Below are 20,794 nucleotides of genomic sequence, written 5' to 3'. Positions count from 1 at the left end.
TAAACACATGCTGTTTTCTGCTTCAGAGCTTGGGGGGCTTGTTACGCAGCCGTAGGAAACCAGTACACTTGCTGTAGCTCAAGACGCAGCTGCGAAGCCCTGACCCTCAGCCCTCGAATCCAGGCTCCCCCAGAGCACCGGGAAAGGAGGGGGATGCCAGGAAGAGAGCGTGAGCACGAGGTTGGAGGCCAGTTGGCAAAGAGGCCAGGCAGGCAGAGCAGCCGAGGGGACGGGCGAGAACAGCTGGGCAGGGCGCACCGCTGGGGCCCCCTCCCCGTTTCAGAGCATCTCAGAATGCACGTGGCACGTGGCACGGAGAAGGAGTCCATGAATGCCACGATCTGCATACAGGAGGGGATGGTGAGGGCAGGAGTTTGGGACACCCAAGACAGACCAGTACCACTCCACGGACCCCCCTGCACGCCAGGGGCGAGATCTGGGGGCCCGGGAACGTGAGCCCTGCGGGCAGGCCGTCGCCCCCTCCTGCACCTGGGTGTGGGAGCGGGTCGGAGGGGACGCCCTCTTCCTGCCCGCTGCTCTCCTCACAGAGGCGCTGGCCCTCCAAGTGTGAGCATGCAGAGAGGCCGGGCCGACCTTGACCTTGACCTTGGGTGGGGCAGAGCCCCCTGCACCGTGGTTTCTTCACCTTTCTCTTCTCCTCTTCATCCTCCTCCTTTCTGTCCTGGAGGGTTTCTAGGATGACTCCCTGTGCCCTGTTGCCTACAATCCCACCACCCTTTCCCATGGGTGGCATGTTGCCCCCATGGAAGCTACTGCACCCGCCAAGCCCACCCCATCGCTCCCCATCACACCGTCCTGTTTTATTTCCACGTGAACCCTTCTGGTTCATCTACGGTAGGTTCACCATCTGCGATGCCAACGCCTCCCCAGCTGTGAGAATGTCTGTGCCACATCTGCTCCACGAGGGCACGAGCCTTATCAATGTGGTGCCTAACGCAGTGAATGACAGAGCCACAGGGAGAGCCCCATGCTCCAGAGGGAGGGGAGGGGCAGCTGGTAAAGAGGGCCCCCTCGGCATCCCGCCCCGGGGCTCAGATGACGGATGCCCGGGTCCCCCAGACTTCAGCCGAGCCGTGCCCACTCTCTGACCCTCGGGGATGCTCTGGCAGGTCCCTGATGCTCCCCAGGATCTGAGCTGAGAGGGACAAAGGGAAGGAGAGCGAGGCTGGTGGCCCTGACAGATGCCGGGGAAACTTACCTGCCCTGCATTTCCGTGGCTGAGCCCCCAGCTTGTCAAACCACCTGCGGGGAAGGACCAGTTTGTTGGCTGGCTCTTGATTGCCAGTTCATCCTGAACCAACACTTTCATAACCTACAATAAGACCGTCGGGTGCCTGCACTTCGCAGCGATGGCTGACTGCTACCGAGCTTTCCAGACCCTTACTCTCCAGCTTGTGCTCAGCTCTTCGTGGACGGGCAGCAGTTTGCAGACCACACTGAGTGGACCACACTTTGTCTGGAGACACCGACGATGGGATGGGTGGGTGGGTGGGTGTCAGCTGCTACAGGGCCCCACATACCCCCCCAGAGGCTGGGTATCAGATTGATGGGGGACCTGCGAGGGGTGCCCTGGTGCCCACAATGTGTGTCCCCAAAAGACAAGAGCCAGGGGTGGGAATTAGGAGAAGCTGCAGACACGGGCCTGCGGGGGTGGGGTGGGGTGGGGGTGACTCCCCTACCTGAGAATCTATCTCCTGGGCCCTCCCACGCTTCAGGGGGCCTTCTTCAGGGGAGGGAGCTGTTATGCCTTACTCTGCGCTTGTCACCACCATGCCACTTTGGCCTGAAGTCCTTAAACTTCTCTCAAGAGGTTTGTCTTATCCTTCTGGCTCAGATTCCAGTCCAAGAGGAATTTGTACTAATGGTATGAAAGCAGGCTTGGAGGACCTTGCCGCTCGGGGCCCAGCCTGGGGACAGCTGGCCTCAGTCCCCAGGCATCAGGCCTGCTGACAGGGGTGGGGTGGCAATACCGTCCTGGCCCATGTTCACGGAGATGGCAGCTCAGATTGCTCCACCCTGCCCCTCCCCAAGCACTCAAGGAGCCAGAGAGGCGAGGACGAAACTCTCCTCACTCCTTCAAGAGGGGGCTGAGCCTGCACCCTGATGGCTGGCTGCCGGGGTTTCTGGGCAGGGAGCTTAGGAATGCCTCCCCGCCACGTCTTGCACACAGTAGGCACTTGGAGTATTTGCCGAGGCCACACGCAAGCTGCCCCTGGGGCTGGATGGAACCCCGCCCAGCCCAGTGTCCCCTCCCCAGCCCTCAGCCCATGGTAGCACATTGTTCCCATTCCTCCAGGTTTGGAATGTCTGTTTGCCGTCAATGTCAACCTGACTCGGAGAACATCCAGCTCGGAGAGGCCTGCTGGGTCTGGCAGGGGACACGGGGCTGAGCGATGGGAGCAGGCCACACATGGAGCCCCCAGCCCCTTTCACAGTCCTCTGTGTTGGAGACCCCAACCCAGGCACGTGGCCACACTGGGCCCTGGCATCAAGTACTAGATGGGTGTCAGGCCGCTGAGGTCCGTGGGTCCTCTGGAGCTCTCGGCCCAGGCTCCCTGCCCCTCCCTCCTGCCCTTTCCTTTGGCAGGATATGAGGAACCCTGGGCCCTCCTCCAAGGAGCCGCCCCTTCTTTCTGGGCCTTTGATCACATAGGTCTCTCCACCTGACATGACCTCTCCCACCTCCCATCTCCACCCGTCCAAACCCTTCCCATCCATGGGAGATCTCAGCTCTGCAGCCAGATGGCTTAGATTTGCATCTAACCTCCGCCGTTTCTAGCTGTGTTGCCTCGGGAAAGTCACTCAATCTCCCTGTGCCTCTGTTTTCTCATCTGTAAAGTGGAATATTGGGGGGCGTTTCTCGTATTCGTGCTTGCCCATCGTCTTCGAATAGCCTTTCCGTCTCTAGGGAAATGCCCACGGTAGGGAGCCATACACACTGATGGAGAAGTCAGGACTCAATTTCACAGCCCCCTTGCATCCAGGATCCGAACTCAGATCCTAAATCAGAGGCAGCCACGTAAGAACTCCGTGAGAATGGGGGGCAGTCAACTGGGGCACCGTCTTTGCTTTTGGTGAACACGGCGGCAGAGGCAATCAGATCTTTGAGATGCAATTAGTTAGTAATCAAGATGAGGTCACACTGGACTAAGGTGGGTCCTAATCCAATGATTGGCATCCTTGTAAGAAAAGGGAAATGTGCACACAGACACACGGGGAAGGTCGTGCGATGACGAAAGCAGACTGGAGAGATGCGGCCGCGAGTCAAGGAGCACCGAGGACTACCGTCCACTACCAGCTACCAGAAACAGAACGTCCCCTGAGCCTCAGGAAAGACCAGGCCTCCAATACCCTGATTTTGGACTCCTGGCCTCCAGAACATGAGAGAACCAACTGTTGTTGTTTTCAGCCACCTAGATTGTGGTGACCCTGTTACAGCAGCCTGGGGCAGTGAGTACGGTCCCTTTGTTTATTAATATGGTTATGAACAGCAAAGAGAGGAAGCGAGGTAAAGGGAGAGTACTGGATATTTTTCTGACCTGGGCTCTGTCGGCAAATGAAGAAAGAGTCACCCATTTCTTTGAAAGGTGGCTGGAACAAGGCAGCTCAGGGGCCTTCCCGGAAGGAAGTGACAGACGCTGTCCAATAGAAATAAAATGAGTCATAGAGTATATTTTACATTTTCTAGTAGCCACGTTAAAAAATGGAGAAACAGGTGATATTAATTTTAATATATTTTCTTTAACCTAATATATGCCAAATATTATCATTACAGCATATCAATAAGATATTTTACATCCTGTTTTTGGCACGAAGTCTTCAAAGTCTGGTGTGTATTTAACAATCAGAGCACATCTCAGTTCACACCAGTCCCATATCAGCGGCTCAGTGCCACCTGGGGCTTGTGGCGCCCATATTGGGCAGCCCAGCTACCATCTTGGACAGTTAAGTCTTAATCTTTAAGGTTCGAAGCTACCCAAACCTGCTGGGACACGTTGGTTTGACCAGTGCTGGGTGTCAGGGGAGGAGAATAAGTCTCAGAAAACCTCACTGAGACATAAAAGAGTCTTCATTCCCCCAGTTCAAAAGCCGGCAGCCACCCTGTGTAGGGCCTCTGATGAGCTGAGCGCGCCTTTCCTCATCTGCAGTCCTGCATCACGTAATGATGGGGACGCCTTGTGAGTCAGTTTTGTCATCGTGTGAACATCACAGAGTGTACTGAAGGGGAACAAAATTTGCCACCACAGGTGTGCGCCTTTAACATGAGGATTATTTTAGGCTGATTATTTTTAAGGAACAACGTTTTCCTTGTTACTTCCCCCTTGGCTGCCTGAAAGAATTCAGATAAAGAAACCTGTCTCAGGAAGCGGCATGAACCTTAGCATGGCATGAACTGGGTGGCAGACGGGGAGGAACCTGGAGAAGCCTGTTTGTTGGGCTCCCCTCTGTGTTCTTCTGTTTCTGTGAAGCCAAACACTTGTTTTCCAAACGTTTGCTCCTCTTCCCTTCCCTGTGAGTTGCCTTCCTTCCCTTTGAGTCCCTGACTCTCCCCACCCCCGACATCTTCTTTTGTTTTTAGCTGAGGATGGTGTTTAAGGTAGGGCTTCAGCCATTTTGGCGAGTTACTTGGGTTTCTCCCATGTGTACATCTTATTAAACTTTTGTTTGTTTTTCTCCTGTTAATCTGTCTCATGTCAATTTAATTCTTAGATCAGCCAGAAGAACCTAGAAGGATAGAGGACAATTTCTTCCTCCCCTACAGGACTTACGCAAACCTCGATGGTTTAACCTACTGCACACCTGGGCTGTATGGTACTAACCTTAGGGGACCACCATTACATACGCAGTCCTACATGGGGTCCATCATTGACAAACACATCATTATGCCGAGCATGCCTGTATCAGAGGGGGTTCATTGTAGTCTCTCTCTCCGGATGTTTTTGCAAGGATGAGGATTAGGCATGACATGGGTGTGCGAGCATTGAAGAGCAGAACCAAGGTAATTTATTTGTGGTGGGGTTTATGCCTGAGCATAAAGACCAGCCAGAACAAGAGAAGGGTTGAGGAGGCTGTCCCTGTGACATCTTCAGTTCTCCTCCCCAGCTGGTGCCCAAGTCCTGTCCCCAGGCAAGCAGTCCTCACCAACAGAGGCTTTTCTCCTGGTGACAGATGGTGATCACACGTGGGAACCTTGATGCCAATGGCTAATTTGGCTCCAGGGAGCAGAGTGTGTGCAAGAGGCCTGCCTCACCCCTCAGGGAGCTGACAATCGGGGATCCCTCCACTCGCACACCCGATTTGATTCCTTATTGTAAACATAGTGTGTGCTGTCCCAGGGTGAGTGGGACAACTCTCTTTCCACACTTGTCTACGCGATCACCCCAGCCGCCAGCGGGACAGGCTGGTAAGTCTGACCGCTTATCTGCAAGCCTTGGTACATGATGACACACAAGCCCTTTGTGTCCTAAGAGGTTGGAGTGGGCTGTACCCAGGTTCCCTCCTCTAAAACCCATCCCCCTCTCAAATCTGTTTCATCCAAACCTGCATGACAAGTAGGGGAACAGGTTCCACACAGACCTGGCACCTTCGGCTGTAGGTGGGAGGTGGGGCAGGGAGAGAGGGTGTGGAAGGGGAGGGGCTGAGGAATCCTTAAAGCTTCAAGGCCCTGACGTGCAGGTATGTGAGCCTGGACCAGATGCTCTAGGAAGAGGAGCCCCAGGGGTGGCCTTGGTGTTAGAAGATATTTACATAGAGTAAGCTGCAGCCAGATCTGTCCATGGTCACTCAGGACCAAGGATAAAACCTGAGCCTTTGGACTTCTGGTCCGGGGCTGTTTGCTAGGGTGCCATCCAGTGATCCTGAGTGCCCAGGGACTAAAGCAACGTTCCTCCAAGTATGGTCCAAGGATCACCAGTGAGGGGATGCCCTGTGTGGTGGAGGACAGAGGAGGAAATGCTTCTTAGAACATAGATTCTGGACCTCAGGGAAGACTTACTGAATCAGAATCTCCGGGGATGGGGCCAAGGAATCTGCATTTAACTGCTTCCCCAAGTGGTTTTTAGAGACAATGACATTTCACATACGAAAATGCATAGATTTTGTGTAATTTGCTAAGTGACCATGGATGGTTGTCTCCCTGGGACTTAGTTTCCACGTATATAAAATAAAGGTGTCGAAGTCAATTTCTAAAGGACTTTGTAATACTACTTTCTATGTGTGTGTATCCAGCAGGGGGGCAAACTCGATGCCCCCCTCTCACCCCGGGACAGGCAGCCACCACCAGTGTGGGACAGAGGTGGTGTGTAGCCAGTAGGGGTAAATGTACCCCCCACCCCAGCAGCCGTTCTGTCTGGACAGCTGCTGCCTTGTGAGAACGTGGGCCCAGGGTACCAACACTTCCAATTTTCCAAGAGGGAGCCAGTTTTTAAAATAAATCTCTCAATTTAAACATTGCATCTAATTTCTAAATTTTAAAGCTTTGTCTGGAACAACTGGAGATGCCAGTTTGCACCCTCTAATTTTTATGAAGCAGTTGGCCAAAAACTGATGGTATAACCATTTCGAAGCCATAGGTAGCTTTCCTCGTCTATACTCAGCAAAAGGCTCTCCTTCTCCTTTATTGGAGCAGTTCAACCAGTGATCCTGGGTAAGTGACTTCTCTCTTCTGCCTCAGTTTCCCCACCTGTAAAACAGAGATAATAGTAGTTCCTACCTCACAGGCTTGCTGTGAAGATTCAATGAATTAATTTTGTAAAGTGTGCTTGGAGTAAGTGCGTGGTAAACATTCGCTCTGTTGTTGTTGTGATTATGATTATTACCACAGCATCTTGAAGGGGGGATGTTCTGTGTCACAGGATGCACGTCACTTAGCCCACTCTGAGTCTCTGGACTCTCCGCCTCCCTCTGGAGGCTCAGCCAGAGGAGACCCTTCCTCCTGACCCACCCCACCAGTGTGGGGAGCTCAGCAAGGCCAGTGCAGGCCTTGTAAAGACGACATGACATGGGCCAGCTCCAGTGGCCTAGTGGTTAAGTTTGGCACACTCCACCTCGGCGAGCCCGGTTTGGTTCCCAGGTGCAGACCTACAGCACCCGTCTGTCAGTAGCCATGCTGTGGCAGCGGCTCAAAAAGGATGGAGATGACATCCTGCTTTCTGTGTGGTCAGGACACAGCCTTCCCAGGCTCTGTGCGCACAGGCTGTGTTTGCAAAGCGATTGCTCAGGACTAGTGGTGGGGAGGCTGAACAGTTCAGGGTGGTCCTGGTTCAACAGTAGATAAAAGGGGCCCCTGGCTGCCAGAGGAAGGGGAAGAAAGAGCGGTGAGTGAGTTAAAGGTGTGGCCAGGACTGGAGAGTGGGCAGAGATGGTGGGGGTGGGGAGAGTGACAGCTCAGCGGGCGGCCAGCCCACCCGCCACGTCGGTGGACACGGTGACAGCCTTGTTCCACCCCCTCGCTTGACATCATTCAACAGCTCCTGGATTTCTCAGGTGAAGTCCATGTTCCTTAGCATTCAGGACATTCCTGGACTGCCTCCCCCTTTCTCTTGCCACTTCCGTCCCCCCGGCTTTGAACTTGATGCTGGAGCCCCCTTCACAAGATGCCCTCTCCCAAGGCCACCAGCTTGCACCTGCTGTTCCCTCAGCTTGGAAAGCTCTTCCTCAGCCTCTCACCTGGCTGAGATTCTTGTCCTCCTTCTGGTGCCCCCTCCAGGAAGCCTTCCTGGACCTCTCCAACAGGGCCAGCACCCTTCTGTGACGATGGGGAAATTCCTGTTCACTTGGCCATTTCACCCAACTGGGCTGTCAGCCCCACACAGACTGTCAGGGTGGACCTGGAGGACGCTGAGGGCGCACTTGCCAGCCCCTACCCTCCAGTCATCTCCCTTCCCCATCCCCTCCAACCTTGATTTTCAACAGATCCTCTGAGGATCTCTGTTGTGGGTTCAGCCCATGAGGAATACAGGGGAAAGAGGCTCTCCTGGCCTTTGAGGGTCATTAGGAGCTGAATGGTGGCCCCCAAAATTCATGTGTTGAAGTCCTAACCCCCAGGACCTCAGAACGTGACTGTACTTGTCTTACCAATTGAACTCTTCCCCAAATGGGGAGAGACCTGAGGAAGGGTCTCCAGCCCTTCCTCTTGGTGTTCTTCCTCTTTTTGGTGTCACAACTTTCAAAGGAGACGAAGGCTGAGCGTTCAACAGCACAAGCTTTATTCAATGGCCAAAGAATGGAGAAGCAGGAACAAAGTCCACAGATCAACATCTCAGCTCCTGGGGCGATGGAGCAGCTGTTATAAGGGGCCTACGTAATGGAAGGGAGGAATGTTCATAGTTATTTGGGGGAAATGGGCAGGTTTTTCTGGGGAGCAAGGGGGCCACGTCTTTTCTTTCCTTATTTGGTTATATCCCACTGTTGCCATGGCAATTGTAAACTATCATGGCACCAGTGGGTGTGTTCTGTAATATGGTAATGCATTACAATGAGCATATGATGAGCTGTGGGGTCTATGTCAGGTCAAGTCAGACTGCCACGTTGCCTTCAACTGTTTTGACTGGTTTTGTTCAGTATCTTCTCCTTCCTTTCTTTGTGGTTTCCTGCAAGCTAAAGATAACGTGTTAGGCTTGTCCTGAGCGGGGTTGTGGTTAATGTCTTATGGGGTCAGTGGGCCAGATAACAAATCCCACCTCTCCTGTGTACCACTCCTCATTCTTTTTTTTTTTTTTTTTGCTGGGAAAGATTTGCCCAGAGCCAACATCTGTTGCCAATCTTCCTCTTTTTTTCCTTCCCCAAAACCCCAGCACACACTTGTGTATTCTAGTTGTAGGTCCTTTCAGTTCTTCTATGTGAGCCGCTGCCACAGCATGGCTACTGACAGACGCGTGGTGTGGTTCCGTGCCCGGCAACCAAACCCCCAGCCGCCAAAGCGAAGTGTGCCAAACTTTAACCACTAGGCCATCAGGGCTGGCTCTGCTCCTCATTCTTGAGGGATGCGGAGGACGGAAATCAGACTTCTCTTTGAAGAGGTGACGGAGTTAAAACGAGGTCGTGAGAGTGGTCCAACAGGACTGGAGTCCTTATGGGAAGAGGAAGGCTGGACATGGACTCAGAGGGGGACCATGTGAGGACATGGAGAAGGCGGCCATCCACAAGCCCAGGAGAGAGGCCTCGGAAGAGACCCACCCTGCCCACACCTGGATCTTGGCCTTGATCTTGGCCTTCCAGCCTCCAGGACTGTGAGAAAATCAATTTCTGTTGTATAAGTCACCCCGTCTGTGGGATTTTATCACGGCAGCCAGGGCAGACTCGCACGAGGGGCTCACAGACCTCCGTTTCTGCCTTCGTAAAACGGAGAGAATAACAGACCCTATCTCACGAGGGGGTGGGGAGGACTGAATAAGGTGGATGCACGTAAAACGGAAATCAACAAATGCCAGCTGCTGTTTATCATTACTACGATCGTCATCGTCATCCAGTTGGGATGGACAAGACGTACCAATGAGAAATAGGATGCGACAGACAGGTGCTATGAGGAGCAGATGTTGCTGAGTGATCCCTGAATTTCTGAACTGGAAAGGCCCCTGGTGTCCCCGTCCCTTGTTTGAGGAATAAGGACACTGAGGCCTGGGGACGGGGTGGGGAGACTCGCCCAAGGTCTTGTGGTCATGGGAGAACTCCAGGGGTGGAACAGAGTTTCCAGGCTCAGGGCCCCGGCCACACTATCCTGCTGGTTGTGGGTTTCAGCTATTAAGCAAAATCCACGCGAGTTCTTAGTTTCCCGGCTTGCATCAGGCAAGCCCACTCTCGGGGTACGGGCTTTCTTGATGAGACACAGGCTGCCAGGAGGAAGCTGTCTGGCGACCGGGGTGGCGGAAACGGCAGCTCCCGGCTTCGAATCTAAGATACTTACTCCACACGTCCTGGCACCAAGTGCTTCCTCCTGTGGGAGCTTTGCCCAGCATCTGGGGCTGAGCAGAGAACGATGGGGGGCCCGCCTTCTAGACACCATCTTGGGAGCAGGAGGGAATGGAGACCTCACGGAGCTGACCCTGCAGCTGTCTAAGCCACAGGGACACAGAAGGCAGGCATGGCCCCGTCCTCCTCTGGCCAGTAGCTGCCGCCTGAGCCAACAGTCCAGTCATGCTGGACTCCTGTTTGGAAGAGCTGAGTGCTGCTGTTGGGGAGTGAGCACCGCTTTTTAGGCCACTTCCAGGCAGACAGTCAGCTGCCTTCCAGCCACGCGCTGAGCTGTGGCCCCAGAAGCCCGTGCATGGCTAGGAGACCCGGACTGAAGAAACCCACAAATCCCCAACTCTGAAGTCATCGTGCACCATCCCTACTTCCCAGTCATCCATCCTCAGCTTGAATCACTCCCAGAATGGGGAACTCACTACTCCACAAAGCAGTCTATCCCATTCCTGCAGAGTTCTACATCAGTGCTCTCCAACAGAAATATAAGGCAAATACATTCATGTTTTTTTAAAAAGTAGAAAGAAAGAAGTGAAATGAATTTTAATAGTATATTTTCTTTAACCTGATGTATCCAAAATGTGATCATTTCAGCATGCAATCAACATGAAAACACTTAGCGAGATGTTTTATATTCTATTTTTTGCACGAAGCTTGGAAATCTGATGTGGATTTTACACTTCAGCATTTCTCCGTCCGACTATTGACACTGGCGCTTCACAGCCACGTGGGGCCGGCAGCCACAGCATTGGAAAGTGAGATTTTTCTTATGCTGAATTAAAATCTAACGCCCCGCCGTTTTTACATGTTGGTCTTTGTCTTGTCCACTGTGCTTACAGACTTACCAGCTATTTGGGTAATAATTAGTAACTGCAAATAAACAGCTGGTCTGCTCTTAACTCTGTGGCAGCTGGTGAGCCGAATGCTGTATGTGGATTCCATTTAAAACCCACACGGCCCTCTGGTGCCGTTTTTCAAATGAAGACATGGAAAATCCAAAAGGTCACACAGCTAGCAAATGAGAAAGCCAGGACACGGCCCCAGGTCTGTGGTCCATTCTCTCATCTTCTAACGCTGTTCTGCCCCATATGGGAGCCAGCAACCATTTATGACTGTCGAGCACTCGAAACATGGCTGGCCCGAATTGAGGTGTGTCGAAAAATACACACCAGATTTCCAAGACGTAGCCCCAAAAGCCAATAAATAATTTTACATTGATTAATGTTGAAATGACACTATATCGGTTAAATAAAAAATATTATGAAGGGGCCGGCCCGGTGGCGCAGCGGTTAAGTTTGCCACGTTCCACTTTGGCAGTCCAGGGTTCGCCGGTTCCGATCCCGGGTGCGGACATGGCATCACTTGGCAAGCCATGCTGTGGCAGGTGTCCCACATATAAAGTAGAGGAAGATGGGCATGGATATTAGCTCAGGGCCAGTCTTCCTCAGCAAAAAGAGGGGGATTGGCAGCGGATGTTAGCTCAGGGCTAATCTTCCTCAAAAAAAAATTAGGAAAATCAATTTCATCCGTTTCTTTTTGCTCTGTTTTTTAAGTGGCTATTAGAAAATGTAAAATTGCGTATGTGGCTGGCATGATGTTTCACTGGGCAGTGCTGCTCTGATCTGTTTCCTTCTAGGCTTGATGTTCTCCACTCCTTCAACAGTCTGTGCCTGACATCATTTCCAATCCCGTCCCTGAGGTGGCCTTTTGAGCAGTGCTTCAAAGGGTGAACAACGGTCTGGCTGACCATTCTTCCTTTCATGTCCTTTGCACAATTTGGGTTTAAGTGGCTTTTCTTTTTGTCCTATTGATTGTCAGACCTCTTTGTAACTAGGGGTATTTACATCTGTCCATTGCAATGTTGCAAACACCTTCTCCCAGTTGTCGTCAGCCTTTCTACAGTATCTTTGGTTATGCAGGTTTTTCCTATGGTATCTTTGGCTACATGATTTTCTCTTTTTTTTCTTTCCTTCTTTCTTTTTTTGGTGAGGAAGATTGGCCCTGAGTTAACATCTGTTGCCAATCTTCCACTTTTTGCTTGAGGAAGATTGTCACCGAGCTAACATCTATGCCAATCTTCCCCTATTTTGTATGTTAGATGCCACCAGAGCGTGGCTAGATGACCGGTGCATAGGTCTGTGCCCGGGATCTGAACCCACAAACCCCGAGCCACCGAAGCGGAGCATGTGAACTTAACCACAACATGCCACAGGGCCGGCCCCTGGTTTTCTATTTTTACGCAGGCAATCTGCAAATAGTTTTTTTGTGGCTTCTGGATTTCATGTCATGCTAAGGAAGATTTTGCCCATTCCCAAATTTATGAATAAGTAGTAACCTGCATTTTCTTCCACTATCTTCACATTTTAATCCTTTTTTCTTTCATCCGACTGGAATCTATTTCTGTTTGTGATATGAGGAAGAGATCTGACTTAATTTTCCCCTAAACGTGTAGCCAATTGTCCCTTTTAGTGAATAACTCATTCTTTCCTCACTAATTTGAAACGCCACTTTGAAAATCATCTTTAGGCTCTGTTTTCCCTCTGTTGGCAGGCAAGTTGGCCGCCAGCAGCTCCGAGTTGACACCTGACCAGCTCAACAAGCACGGCAAATAGAGGAATTCTCTTCTCAGCAGTCCCTGCCCAAGCCCCAGGGCTGGCTCTCATGGACAGCTTGGACCACCATGGCGGCCGGGATGGAGTACGCTGGCTGGCCAGGTCTGACTGACCGGTCTCCCTCTGGAGCAGAAGGGCGAGGTCGCTTGAGAAAGGGGAGAGAGTGGCTCCTCAAAGGGAAATTGGGATGCTGGAGAGAGAAGGAAGAACAGATGCTGGTCAGATAAAAAGATGCCTACCAGAGTGCATACCCTCCTGGCCTGTCACTGGATGTTCCACAACCCCAGCTCTGTAGGCATTTGGTGGGGGGGTCCTCAGGTTCCCTCTGTCCTAGCCTGGCTCCTCCCTCAAAGGTCAGCTAGGGTTGTGTCTGGCCCACGAATTCGGGATCCCCACTGGCCTGGAAAATCAGCCCAGTGAGCTTGGGAAGGACTGTCCTGCCCACTCTTGCCCCAGGACCCTTGGCCAGGTTCCTCGTTCTGCTGAAGGAGGCAGAGCTCGGGGCAAGGGGAGGAAGGAAGGATGCCAGGAGGGCATGGCCGCTGTTTACAAACAGAGAGTGGCTCCTTCCTGCCGCCCCTGAGAATGGTGCTGCCCCAGCTGGCTCAGGAAGTCTGGCTCCTGCAGGGAGGGGCCCCAGACGTCGTCTTCTGGCGTCCCTCCAAGGCCCACGTGCAACCCCTGGGCCACCAGCGAACAGCCTGAGAATCCAGAGACCAGGCTCTTCTGCAGAAAGGCTTGTCGACGCAGGCCCGAGTGTTGATCTCGGGGAGCAATCGCCTGTGTTTCTACGTAGGATGCTCCAGCCCTTGGCACCTCACGCCACAAGGCCGTCCCTGCAAGTCCCTCCCGCTCACTCTTAAGCTTTCAGAGGAGCAGAGAGTGATTTGGGGAGGAGTCAACTGATGAGGCCAGAACCCAGATTCTCTCTTGATGCCTGCCTCTCTCCATCGGCCCCTACGAAGCCCCCCATCATGATAATACATGGACCGAAACAACAGTCAATGAAAATACCGTAGGAAACAAGAATAAAAGTCTCTTTAGAAACTTTGCTCCGTTGGATGACAAGGAACGTTTCAACTAAACAAAAGCAGGTGGCTTGCCACACGGAGGGAGGACGGGTGGGTTCAGAGCTCAGCTCTGCCGCTCGCTGCCTGTGACCTGGGCAACGTGTTAAACATTTGTGGCTTTGCAGATGCCCCAGTAAAACGAGGTGAGGCCAGCCCCCACCCCATCTCATAAGGTCGTTGCGAGAATTCAAGAAACGAGTAACTGCAATAAATGACTGATAACTGCAACGGCATGTTGGATGATGGTGACACACGGAGGAGTGAAACGGATGAAAGCCATGTGGTGGTCGGGGGGAAGATTGCGAAAACTCTGTGAAGCAGTCTGGTGTTATTTAAAAGTGGACTTAGATTAGTTGTAAATGTATATTGTGAAACCTTGAGGGCAATCGCCAACAAATTTTTTAAAGCAAGCATAATTGTTAGGCTAAGAGAAGAGAAAAATGGAATCCTATGAAACACTCAATTAAAAACATAGAAGGCAGAAAAAGAGGGAAGGATTAAAAAAAAAAGGAAGAAAAAGTCCACTGAATACAGTTACAAACATGGTAGACATTAATCCAATTATATCATTACATTAAATGTGAATGGTCTAAATACAGCAATTAAAAAAGAACGACTGTCAGGGCTGGCCCCGTGGCCGAGTGGTTAAGTTCGTGCGCTCCGCTGCAGGCGGCCCAGTGTTTCGTTGGTTCCAATCCTGGGCGCGGACATGGCACTGCTCATCAAACCATGCTGAGGCAGCGTCCCACATGCCACAACTAGAAGGACCCACAATGAAGAATAGACAACTATGTACCAGGGGGCTTTGGGGAGAAAAAGGAAAAAATAAAATCTTTAAAAAAAAAAAAAAAAACGACTGTCAGAGTGAATTAATAAAATAAGTCCTAACTACGTGTTGTCTGCAAGAAACTCACTTTAAATATAAACGAATGGGAGCTCTAGCAGGTGAAGTTCTGTGGAGCGAAACTGCCCAAGAATCGACTGGGCCACTTTTTTTTAACCAAGCTGAGCTTCAGTTTCCTCTTCTGTAAAATGGGGATAGTAACAGTTCTGACTATATAGAGGCATCATGAGGATTAAATTAATTCATGTAAAGCATTTAAAATAGTGACTGGCGCATAGTAAACGCTGTAAAAATACGTTGTTTTCATTATTGTTGTTATCCAAGTACAGCTTCGGGACAAGCTGCCCCACTCTCACTTCCAATTAGCTTTCACTTCAAGCTTCACCTAACAGAGTCCCCTAAATTCAATCTCTAAATAGAATCTCTAAAGCCACCACTTTTTCTCTGAGTTTTAAGATCAGGATAAGCTACACAATTTTCAGGATCTAGGGCAAACCGGAAATGCAGGGCCTCTTGTTCAAAGTTATTAAGAATTTCGTTAAGCCAAGTGCAGGGCCCTTCTGAACTCGGGGGCCCCATGACTGCACACACAGGTTGCATGCCCAGGGAGCAGGCTCTGCTTAAGATCCACAGACCAGGAGCAAAGTCAGAATCCAGGATGCCAATCACCCCACCCTTCTCCCTCCCCCATCCAGCTTCTCCACCCCACCTGGGTCAGGGACACGGTGACCTCCTGGCTGTGAACACAGCTCACCTCTCTGGACCCACGGAACACCAGCCCAGATGTGCTCCTTGCCAAAGTAATGCTTTGCTGCCAACTTCTGGACCCAGGACTTCCAGGGCACTTCCGTTAGGCGCTCACTGAAGCTGGGGGCCAGGATTGGAAAGGGGCCAGGCTGATCTGGGAGCCTGGCTCAAGGGTGGGCTGAGAATTCCTGGTTTCAGGGGGATGTCTGCTCCAGGGAGCCCCAGGCAGCAACGAGTCCCGGCCTGTCCACCACTCTCCACCCTCGAGTGACCCGGTTGGCTGTGCACAACCCCCTCCCCCCGCAAACACACACACTCTCTGGGAGGGGAGGAGGGTGCTGGCGCAGACGTCAGAGTTTTTACCTCTCGGCAGCTGTTTACCAGGCCTAGCAAAGTCCAGGGGCTCCGGTCACTCTGGCCTCTCATGCCCTGCCCTGCCCCAAAGGTCACCACCCGGAGGCCCTTGCCCTTTGGGGTGCTGTCAGAGCTGCCCCCAGGGACGCAGGCAGGGAAGGGGGGCTGGGAGCCCAGAGCCACAGGCACTGGCGTAAGTGGCAGCCCCGGGGCGCCCAGCCACGCCGGCGATTCCCAGCGAGCGTGGGCGCCAGGCAGACAAGCCCTTAGTGTCAGCGCAGCCCACCCAGCTCTGAAACACGTCCCTCTGTCCCCTGGCGGGTGGGGACTGAGAGTAACCCCTCGCGGCCCGGTAACTGCAGGGCGACCCGCCCCTGTTTTGCATACCTATCCCTTCCCTCCCCATCAAGGGGCTGGGACTCCCCGCAGGCCTGGGCGTGGGCCAGCCGGATTTTGATCTCAAAGATACTGTCCCTCCCAGCCTGGGCAGGGCCCTGGGAAAGCCTGTCGCTCCTCCGCCCTCTCTTTCCACTCCCTGCCCCCTCGGAAACGCACGTCGCGGGCGGCGTCCTGCCAGGCGCAAAATCCTGAAATGCAAGCGGCGGCCTCGTGGGGGCCGGCGGCAGGGTGGGAAGCCAGCAGCGGGGAGAGCTGGGGGGGGGACCCTCTTCTGCTGCGCCCCAATCCCTCCTCCCCTCACCCCTACACCCTTGCATCAGACAGAGGGGCCGCTCCACCACCCCACGCCCCCACTCCAAGGCAGTGGCGATGTTTTCCGGACCCCAAATCAAGAGTCCGGTGTGAGAGGCAGGTGTGCGTGCATCCAAAGGCCGGCGGGGAGAGGGGCGCTGTTGGAAATCCGGGACCCCGCCGGGAGGAAGAGGGCTGGAGCTGTTCCGATTCAGAGCTGAACACCTGGCGGGAATTGAGGGGGAGGGAAGCGGCAGGAAGGGGGTGCGGGTCAGGAAATCGGGGTGCCATCGCTGCCCAAGCAGCTGGTAGGTTGCACCAGCTGACTGATGCCATCTCAGGATGGGGCCTAGCATTATAAGGATGCCCAAAATGGGTGTCTTCACTACTGTTACTATTATTCTTGTTGTTGTTGTTACCCTGTCCTCTGTTTTCTCAGTTCCCCGTGGGTGTCAACATTTCCTCTGCCTCCACCTGTGTTGGGGGGAAGGTGCCTCCCCAGAGGAGGGGTGGGTTTATCTACCTCAGGATGGTCCCCGGGACACTTCTGTCCCCTCCTCGGGGGTTAACAGCACAGGCAGGGGCCCCTTCCCAAACCATCTCAGACCCCAGTTTGCGTTTTATTAATGTCCTGTGCACTCTCTCTGCTCCAATTTCTGGGGACACCTGAATCCACTTCGGGATTCTTCTGTGCTAGCCTTGTGTAGCCCGGGTGACAAACACTTGGAATTGAATTCAAGTTAGTCTATAGCACTAATCCCTCTCATTTGATAGTTATCCATGCTTGGAGCCCCCTCCTGTGCCAGCCGCCGTGCTGGAGGTGGGGTCGCGAGGATAAAGAAGAAGATGGTGTCCACCTTGTGGCACGCAGAGCCGAGCTGGGGCGCAGACATCCATGAGACAGCCTCCCACAGGGATGGAGCGGCTCACCTGGGGCTCTTAACCAGAGCCCGGCCCCCTCTCCCGGAGGTTTTGACTCTGGGGCAAGGAAAGAGCCCAGGAATCTGCATTTTTAAAAAGTACTTCACATGATTCTTATTATCCAGGGCGTTTGGAAACATTACCAGAAGGAACAGGAATTATAAACAGAGCTCTGCACTGGGAAGGAAAGGAAGCCGAGAGGACCCATCTGAGAGATCAGGTACAGCTTTCCTGGGGAACGGACTGCGAGCTGAAGCACAAGGTGTTAACTGGGTGAAGAGGGAGGGATGCATGGTCCTGGAGCAGGAACAGCACGTGCAAGGGCCCTGGGGTGGGAAAGGGGGAAGAGCAGTGTGGCTGGAGCTCAGAAGAAAGGAAGAGCTGGAGAGGCGCATCAGCATCAAAGTCGGGGTGGGGGGGACCCCAGGAGCCCTGGGGAGCCCTGGGAGGGTTTTGTGTGAGAGGGCTGATGTGATTGGGGCTTTGATTTTTCATTCAGCGGATATACACACTGAGCCTTACAGGCCCTGGGAGAGACTCTGGTAGAATCAGGCTTCTCTCCCAACTCTCCTTCTCGGGGCCCTGGCATGGGGAGGAGGGGAGTGGGGGGGAGGCTGCAGGCCGAGGCCCAGCCCCTCTCGCGGCCTTGGCAGACAGGCGTTTCTGGACCGGGTCTCTGCTCCCACCAGCTGTGTCCGCTTTGCACCCCCTCAGGCCCAGCAGGCAGTGGGCGGGTCCAGAGGGAGTCCGTTTTCCAGTGCCACTGCCAAGATGCACCGCAGAAGGCAGTCCTAGGACCCCCGCTCCAACGTCCCGCCCACCTCCTCTGCCCTCTGGGGTCAGCTGTCAAGATGCTGACAGACAGGCACGGGGAATGCAGAAGAGCAGTCAGCCCCTGGGGGGACTCTCCTCCCCATCCCTGCCCACCTAGCCAGCTCTGCCAACACCACCCACGCCTGCAGTCTGGGATCCGCAGCCCCTCCGCAGGCCCGCAGAGGCTGGTGGGTAGGAGGAGGCAGTGGGGGAAGGTGGGCAGTGCGCTAGGAGGTTTGGGCTGCCAAGTGGGGTTGGCAGGGAAATGGCCTGGTGCCCCAGGTCCACTCAGGGGCCGGGGGCGGGGCTACAGAGGGCCTCATTTGCATACAACCAGGAGGGGCGGGGCCTGAGGGGTGGGGCCAGATCTCCAGCAAAATTCTTTCTTTTGTTGTTGAAGTCTCACTGGTTTATAACATTATATAAATTTCAGGTGTAGATCATTACATTTTGACTTCTGTACAGACTGCATCATGTTTACCAGCAAAAGTCTAGCTTCCATCCGTCACCACACACATGTGCCCTTTAACCCCTTTTGCCCTCCCCCCCCTTCACCTCTGGTCACCACCAAGCTGTTCTCCTTAACCATGTGTTTGTTAGTTTATCTTCCACACATGAGTGAAATCATATAGTGTTTGTCTTTCTCTGTCTGACTTATTTCACTTAGCATAATACCCTCAAGGTCCATCCACGTTGTTGCAAATGGCACGATTTCATCTTTTTTATGGCTGAGTAGTATTCCATTATGTATGTATGTATATGTGTGTGTGTGTATGCCACATCTTCTTTATCCTTTCATCTGTTGATGGGCACTTAGGTTGTTTCCAATTCTTGGCTATTGTGAATAATGCTTCAATGAACATAGGGGTGCATATATCTTTTTGAATTAGTGTTTTCATGTTCTTTGGATAAATACCCAGTAGTGGGATAGCTGGGTCATATGGTAGTTCTATTTCTAATTTTTTGAGAAATCTCCATATTGTTTCCGTAGTGGCTGCACCAGTTTGCACTCCCACCAGCAGTGGATGAGAGCAGTGTATCCTCTCCAACACTTGTTGTTTCTCATCTTTTTAATAACAGCCATTCTGACGGGTGTGAGGTGATAACTCATGGTGGTTTTGATTTGCATTTCCCTAATAGTTAGTGATGTTAAAGATCTTTTCATGTGCCCGTTGGCCATCTGTATATCTTCTTTTGAGAAATGTCTGTTCGTGTCCTCTGGCCATTTTGTGATCAGGTTGTTCTTTCGTTGTTGTTGAATTGTACGAATACTTTATATCTCCCCACCTCAACAGTAGCCAGGCCCACCGCCCCCATAACCTGGGGGACGCCTCTGCCCACCCACCCAGCATCTCTACCTCCTCTTCAACTAGATTTAAAGCTCCCGGAGCAGTTCCTAGAATCTGAGATACGTGGGGGGGAGGGGGAGAGCGGGGGGTGGAGAATGAGCCCCCAGCCTGCAAACTGATGAAAATGCTCCTGGGACCATTTCTGGGAAAAGCCAAGTCCTCTGGGGTTTATGAGAAACAGGATGGGGAGGTGGGATGGGCAGAGGGCCATAGCCCACCAGCGTTTTCCACATCCTTCCATTCCAGGGGTGGCTCACCCCCTTCATTACCCTCCTGGGGGCATCGAACTCTCGCCCCCTCCTCTTTCTTGTTCCAGGGGCAGTGGTGAGGACCCCGTCAGCAAGCTCTCTCCGCCACGTGCCGAACCCGTGTGTGGATCAGTGAGTTCTGGGCTGGCAAGGCCTCTGAAGAGTCTCCTGGGCTCGGAGCTCCCCTTGAGACAGCAGGGGTTGCTGACAGATACTGGGCCAGCAGGACTAGCCTAACAGTCACCTCCAGCTGGCGGGCCCCATGCTGTGTGTCGGCCTCTGTGGCCCACACTTCCCAGATGTCATCCCAAATGACTGGCTAAGCCCCGTGAGTAGAAACTATTATCCTTGTACCCCTTTTACAGGTGAGGAAACCGAGGCACAGAGAGGTTAAGTGAGTTGCCCACGGTCACCCAGAGAACGAGCTCCACGCAGTGCCTGCATTTAAACCCTCATGCTGACTCCAAGAGAAGGCGAAAGTCATCCACCTCACCCGTACCGGAAGAGGAAAGGGGTGACAGGGGGCAGCAGCCCAGAGCACCTCGGGAAGTGACTGGGGGCAGGGCCGGGACCAGGTCAGGCAAGCAAGGAGCAGAAGGTAAGGAGGCTCTCAGGGTCCTGCGCGTGTGGCCCGAGCCCCAGGGTTTTCGTTTGTGTGTGTGCATCAATTTATTGTATAAATCTTCAAGATCTCTTCCAATTTTCCATCAATACATTTCCTGTATCTCGTGGAAATGGTCCGGGATCCACACAGGCGTTCACTGGGCAGGAGAACAAGGTTGGAAGAAGGGGGGAATGGACTGGGCTGCTCCAGCCATAGCTGATTTTCTCTTTTTTTAATTGAGGTGAAATTCACATAACATAAAATTAACCATTTTAAGTGTACATTTCAGCGGTGTTTAGTCTATTCACACTGTTGTACAACCATTGCCTTTATCTAGTTCCGAAACGTTTCCATCACCCCCAAGGAGACCTGTGCCCATTCAGCAGTCACTCCCCGCTCCTCCCTGCCCCCCCCCCCCCCCGCAGCTGCTGGGGCCTCAGGGTTCGCTGGCCTGCTCCTCAGTTCCTGCCCTGGGTGACCCCCCATTGGGACAGGAGGCCACACGTCCCTCGGGAGGGCCAGTCCTCTGAGTCGCATCCTCAGCTGGTGGCTTTCCCT

General features: G+C 53.0%; 2 long non-coding RNA genes across 2 annotated transcripts; one reads left to right on the top strand and one right to left on the bottom strand.

Moving 5' to 3' along the window:
- Nucleotides 1-10,521: 10,521 nt before the first annotated feature.
- LOC138917023 (uncharacterized) lies at nucleotides 10,522-15,526 on the bottom strand. The gene is made up of 2 exons (XR_011424351.1): nucleotides 15,265-15,526; nucleotides 10,522-12,786 (listed from the first exon to the last, which is right to left on the bottom strand). It is a non-coding gene; the product is annotated as an uncharacterized lncRNA (long non-coding RNA).
- Nucleotides 15,527-16,133: 607 nt separating this feature from the next.
- Nucleotides 16,134-20,230, top strand: LOC138917022 (uncharacterized). The gene is made up of 4 exons (XR_011424350.1): nucleotides 16,134-16,422; nucleotides 17,348-17,442; nucleotides 19,701-19,764; nucleotides 19,998-20,230. It is a non-coding gene; the product is annotated as an uncharacterized lncRNA (long non-coding RNA).
- The last annotated feature ends 564 nt before the right edge of the window (nucleotides 20,231-20,794 follow it).

The sequence above is a fragment of the Equus caballus genome, chromosome 13 (assembly GCF_041296265.1).
Source record: "Equus caballus isolate H_3958 breed thoroughbred chromosome 13, TB-T2T, whole genome shotgun sequence".
NCBI classification, from domain to species: Eukaryota; Metazoa; Chordata; class Mammalia; order Perissodactyla; family Equidae; genus Equus; species Equus caballus.
This window is presented reverse-complemented; position numbering and strand designations above follow the sequence as displayed.